Below are 6,452 nucleotides of genomic sequence, written 5' to 3'. Positions count from 1 at the left end.
ACCGTGGCATACAGGGGTGGTCACATTTACACACACTCGTGGATCAGCCACACGAACACCCACTCATTACAAAACGACTTTTAAAAGCTCATTTGCTACCACACGTATAAATGCTCTTGCTTATGTGTGTTAATGAAATACATGTGTGCTAATGCTGCAAGCTGGGCACTAAAGAATAATCATTTTAATGCGTTAGCGTAGCTATCAATTACGTGAGCTAATGAAATGCATGCAACTCTAAATTTCCTTCCAGTCAGGAACTGCTATTCTCCCTATGCCCAGTGATTTCCCAGAAGCTGTAACGTTGACTACCTTAATTTCAACTTACATTATTACCATGGTGAGAAATAGCAAGCCGAGAAATGTCCGAAAGTTTTGAAGCAAACAAAGGACAAGGAAGCCTGGATAGTTTACCATTTTGACAGTGACTTTAGCCTGTCATCATTGATGGGACTGAGGCAGAGACTGTTAGTAATTGCAGGGAAGTGGGGGGAGGGGCTGTTATGCCTTTGAGTCCATTTAAGTCATAGCATTAGAAGATACTACTATTACAAAGCATTTTAAATAAACATATTAAATAAAATTGTTTTACTTAAAAATCATTTTAATAAAACTTTTCCTTAAAACCCTATCTCACCTTTTATTCTATTTTATTATCTTTCTATCGACACAAAGTCTCATTCTATAACCCAAGCTGACCTATAACTCACAATGAAGCCCAGTTTGGCCTCAGACAAACTCAAGGTAATCCTGACTTCAGCCTCGGGTAATGGGACGAAGGTGTGAGTCCTGGGACTTTTGTGCGTCTTTTCTCCCGGGGAGGGTGTGAACGCAGACCCCACCACCACCTCAAATTTTGCAGCTGAGTGTCCCCCATTTAGAGAAATTGCAGGGCTCAGTACATACAGTGCATGAGGGATGAGCCTGGCCCTGGGAAAACCACCTTGGTGATCATGGCATCTCCCCTGCCAGCTAAGTATACTTTCTCATGTCTTAATTTCAGATTTCCATGAACCTGATCAGTGTGCTTAATGCTGCTGCCCTAACCTAAAAAACATGTTTTCAGTGCCATCCAAGTACAGTGCTGGTCAGATTGAATACCTATATGGAGAAGAATGGAACTTGATCCTTATCTCCCACACCTCACAAAGCTGAACTCAACATAAGACCTGGGGCCCTGGACCTAGCAGAGGAGAAAGTAAGGAATATGCTTGAACTTATTGGAACAGAAAGCCTTTCTGGTCAGGACTCCAATAGCACAGGAAGTTCAGATCAACCGTTCGGCACATGGAGAGTGGCTCAGCACTGATTGCCCTTCCAGAGGACTGACGTTCATGCCGAATACCCACACAAAAACTCACAACTATCTGTAGCTTCAGTCCTAGGGGATTCAACACCCTCTTCTGGCCTCTTCTAGCGCCAGGTACGCACATGGTACACAAACATGCATGCAGTCAAAACATCCATACACGTAAATAAAATTGTCAAAAGACCAACAATTAAGAAATAGGACCTCACAACGCTAAACGCTTTGTACAGCAAAGCACACCATCGTTCAAACTAATACTGACTAATCTGCACACTACCAAAGGAAAAACATAATCATCAGTCTTAGCTGTGGACCCTGAAAGCTACCATAATGTCTGGCCTGGCAAGACAAGCCTGCTAATGTAAAAGCAGTGTGAACATCAGGGAGTGACAAACTGTTTTCTAATCGGATTGAAGGCTCACTCTATAAGATGAAACCCATACCTGGGCACCATTGTCAGGCCAATAATTTGTGGCTTGACAGGTTAGGCTCTAGGGAAGAACCTACTACCGCTATTCTCCTAAATGGACACAGTAGCAAGCCAATTCTTAACGACTCATTATTGTAACCACAGGCCAAGGCATATCTCAATCCGCATCAGAAAAATCAATTTGCATCTAATTACATTAGATGTAAATGAACACAGAGACCCTCAACTGGACAAGGTGCCGAGAACGAGAGACTGCAGAATGCTTGGTCCTAAATGGGAAATCCGTTTCATATCCCCTCCTCCCGGGGTTCAAGTATCATTGTAAAAGGCAGGGTGGAAAGACTATAAGAGCCAGAGGTGGTGAATGAATACAAGAAAGCAGAGTCCTCTGGAGACAACAGGGCAGCTGCACAAGAGCTCAGCAAGTGTGACTCCATTCACAAGCCTTGTGTAAGGTCAAGGCAAAAGAAAGCCCTGCATGGAGAGGGAAGGTGGACATGAAGTCCCACCTCCGGCAAAGGAGCTATTGGCAACTGATAGCTGTTGGAAGACAGGAGCCGGTTTTCTTTAAGAGTTTTGCCCTTGGTAAATCGATCACACTGCCGTGGAAGGCCACACATCCAAGATTACACGGGCAGCACAGATTGGATTTGATGATGGGGGAGGGGGCGGGGAAGGACACAAAGTTGTGCAGGCTGGGAAAGGGGGAGATCTGAGAGGAGTTGGAGGAGGGGTGAATATGACCTAAAAACATTGTACAAAATTCTCAAAGAATAAAAGCCAAAAAAGATCAGCTCTCTTAAGCCAAAAGACTTTGCTTACAATTCTCAAGAAAGGAGTAATTAGAAGGAGAATCTCCTCCACATAAACCATCTTGTTCCTCTCTCCTGCGGGAGACCCAAGAAAGTCTAGCCTGCTAAGATCTCATAGGTTGTGCCTAGACAATTCAGACATTGACAACCTACCATTTTACAGGCATTGTAAACATAGCAGAGAACAAAACCTCAGATATTTCTGGCAATAAGCATTTTTTTCTACTGGTTGGGGATTTGATCTAGTAAGAAATATATATGCAGTATTTCAGACAAGGATAAGATTGCTGCTGGGTGCTGGCAATAACAGGGACGTTGGTTTTAATTTAATAAAGAAAGCAAGAAAGGGGAGTGAAGGAATATTTTAAAGAGATATGACCAGGTCAGAGACAGCAAGCTGCTGTGTATCTAAGATGAGCTTAAGGCAGAAAAAAGGGGGACACAGTAAGAGGACCATCACGCGGGCATGAGGGTGAGCAGTGTAGAGCTTGTAAGCCATTGTGCGGCAGGCTTCTGCTATAAACATGGAGGGCAATGACAGGCGAGCAGATAAGAGCCCATTCTAACAGCCCAGAGGAGAGAGGAGAGGGCCTTGGTGCTGAAAGGAAGGCTGAGCCCACAGCCGGACTCAGTCACCATCGATTCTGCAAAAATAGCTATATTACAAATTCTAATTCAAGTACTACAAAATACAGAAAGGATACAATTTAGTGACTCCTGGGTGTTAAAATTTATTATAAAGTATATTTGTGTGTGTATCATTTAAGAGATTGAGTCAATAATCACGGCAAGCAAAGCTTCAAAGCTAAAAAAGAAAATGATTACAATTATTAACCTATGACATAATTTACACGGACCCATCTTCTAGTCTTATGTTGGTGTAGTATGAAGTGTGAATATTGTTACAACAAATAGACATGATTTTCAAAGACATTTCTTTTTATTATGTTATGCATATTAGTCTGCATGTGTATATGCTTGTAATGTGCATGCCTGGTGCCCAAGTAAGCCAGAGAGTGACGGAGCCCCTGGATCAGAGATTACCAGATAGTTGTAAGCTGCCATGTTGGTGCTGGGAATGAACCTGGGTTTTCTGCAAGAGAATCTAGCACTGTTAGCAACTGAGCCATCTCTTTCGCTCTGCAGAATTTTTAATAAGACAAATAAACACCTTTAAGTAAACAGGTAGTGATTATTTTAAATCAACAAGGACTGAGATCTGAAACAAGTCATAATCTTATAAAAGTCAAAAGTTAAAGTGCAAAGCTTGGTTGTGTTCACTCACTTTTTGGTATTAAGGACGGAGTCTGGGCCTCGCACACGCTAGCAAGAGCTCTTTTCACTGAGCTAAGATCTTGTGCTGTATCTTTTTCATGGTATAAGTCAGTGAAACAAAACACAAGGAAGTTTTCAGTATAGGTTATTGGAAGAGGTTTTAAAGCAATTGTAATTTTAGCTTTCAATCAGGAGTCTCTTTAGCTTCATTTTACTTTACAATTCTCCTGAAATAACTGTGCTTAACTACTAACGATACCAATCTTTCCATCTGGACCTCTTTTACTGTATATATTTTAGCTTTTCTTGACCGTGTGAGGAAAGCTAAAGTTGTTAAGCTACAGCTGTGTTGTAGTAGGAGTGGCAGGGCTGCGTCCCCGGCACCCGGCTGCCCCCACGGCTAGCTTTACCCGAAATAATTACACGGAAACTGTATTCTTTTAAACACCGCTTGGCCCATTTCTATCTAGCCTCTTCTAGGCTAGCTCTCACACCTGGACTAGCCCATTTCTAATAATCTGCTGTAGCCCACGAGCTGGCTTACCAGGAATGATCTTAACCTGCGTCTGCCTGGAGTGGGAGAATCATGGCGACTCACTGACTCAGCTTCTTTCTCCCAGCATTCTGTTCTGTTTACTCCTCCTACCTATGTTTTAACCTATGAAGGCCAGCCAAGCAGTTTCTTTATTGCTTAACCAATGAAATCAACAGATTGATATATGACATTCCCACATCACAGCTGGGTCCTCCTCGTATCTTTGTTGAATGGTTCCGCCCGATTCTAGGCCCTGGGAGAGCTGGACCCACCCCTCACTGACCACTGAAACTGGAGAGCTGGCCCCAATGGCTTTGGTGCTGGACAGATGGCCCCGTCCTCGCCTAAGGGGTGGTTCCTGGAGGAGACCTGGCAGACCAACCCAGCTACCACCCAGGCTCACATCCAGGGCTTTGAGTTAGCCCAACCCAGTATCTACACCATCTATGACCTGCTGGAGCACGTGAAGGGGCCAGTCAGGCAGATCCATAGCCAAAGGCTCACCATGACTGGGGCAACAACAGGATAACTGAGAGTCTCGGTGAGAGTCTAGTATTGACAGCGTACCAGAAGCTAGGGGCCTTGAACCAGGCCAACAACTCATCGCAGAGCATATCTGCACGGAAAGCTGTTTGGGCAAATGGGCGTACTGTGCGTGCAACACAGTGCAGCTTCCAATATCACTACGGCGAATGAAGATGTGATGGAGAAGAGGGAAAGATGGAGGAGTGAAGTGACTTTATTTCATTTTGGGGGAAGCTACAAGGGTGGAGGGCAGACATGGAAGCACTGGAAAATGAGTGGGATGGGGGTACATGCTGTGAAATTCCCAAAGAACCAATTTTAAAAATTAGGTTAAAAAGGGAGTAGAGGATGCGTGAAATACTTACACAATGGATACCTAAGTTCAAACCTTGCCTCTACCACTTACTGAAATAAGTAATTGGTGAGGCTTGTATCATAATTTGTAGTAACTGTTCTTTGTTGCATGAACATTCTAGACCAAACTATACTAGCATGCAATACTACATATTACAACATAATCATTTCTAAATTTATAAAGCCAACTTCAGGAAATTATTTGAACACACTTAAGGAATAGTCTCTGTAAGAGCTCAGTTGTGAGATGTCCAAAGAAATATGTTAAGGGATCAAAGATTATGGCATCATATTGAATATAATAAAATAAGTACTTATTAGAAGACAGAAGGTTTGATTCATTTCTCTCAATTAGAAGAATTAATGAGCTGTGCGTATCTATGTGCGAATAAAGGAAGACAGAGGAAATACGCAGCTGTGGGGAGAAGAGCCTTCACAGTGCAGACAAGCCCAGCGTGCTGCAAGCCACTGGGAGCAACCACACTCTGGTTCCTTCCTAATGCTTAACCCTGGATCATTCACAGAGCATTCCTTCCTTCTCTCCATTTTCTGGGTAACAGGGGTCTCTAGATTTTATTGCTCCCAAAAACTCTTTTTCTCTCCAGACTCTGATCTCCCACTTTTAAAGCTGAATTTAAGTCAACTCTTTCCCAAAAGACTTTACACATATAAAAACATTCTGAATATGGAACTAAGAGTATTAACTGAGATCTGGCAATCTTTCTGTAGGGCCATTGTTCTAGATTTTAAGTTTATTTTAAAATAGTAAATGTAGATAGTCCGAAATAAATTAAGAATAAGTAGCAAATTTTGATAGTAAATTTAGAAAACTTAAGAAGAAAAGGAAAAAGTAATGCATATCCCACAGTTGAAGTAGTCAAATGTTGTATTTTTTCAAGTTCTTTTTATTTATGTCTAACACACGCACACACACACACATGCACACGCACGCACGCACGCACACATCTGAATCTTCAGATGTAAGATCAGACCATATGCATTGTAACTTTGTATCCGGTTTCCTCTTAACACCAAACAAGCATTCATCACACCGATTTTAAATTTTTTAAAGTATTTTAAAGAAATTAAAGACTCTCCCCCTTCCCTTTAGTATAGTGAAAAATATAAATGATCATAATAATTCAAACTAAAAAACAAATGGATGAAATTAAGGGGAAATTGAGGCAAGAACTGAGACTATGCACCCATGCA

General features: G+C 42.1%; 1 non-coding gene across 1 annotated transcript; it reads right to left on the bottom strand.

The window, feature by feature from the left end:
• Positions 1–814: 814 nt before the first annotated feature.
• LOC121439104 lies at positions 815–980 on the bottom strand. The gene has a single exon (XR_005973150.1). It is a non-coding gene; the product is annotated as a U1 spliceosomal RNA (small nuclear RNA).
• Between the last annotated feature and the right edge of the window lie 5,472 nt (positions 981–6,452).

Source organism: Microtus oregoni, unplaced genomic scaffold (assembly GCF_018167655.1).
Source record: "Microtus oregoni isolate MIOR12 unplaced genomic scaffold, Mior012 000060F_002, whole genome shotgun sequence".
In the NCBI taxonomy this organism is placed as follows: Eukaryota; Metazoa; Chordata; class Mammalia; order Rodentia; family Cricetidae; genus Microtus; species Microtus oregoni.
This window is presented reverse-complemented; position numbering and strand designations above follow the sequence as displayed.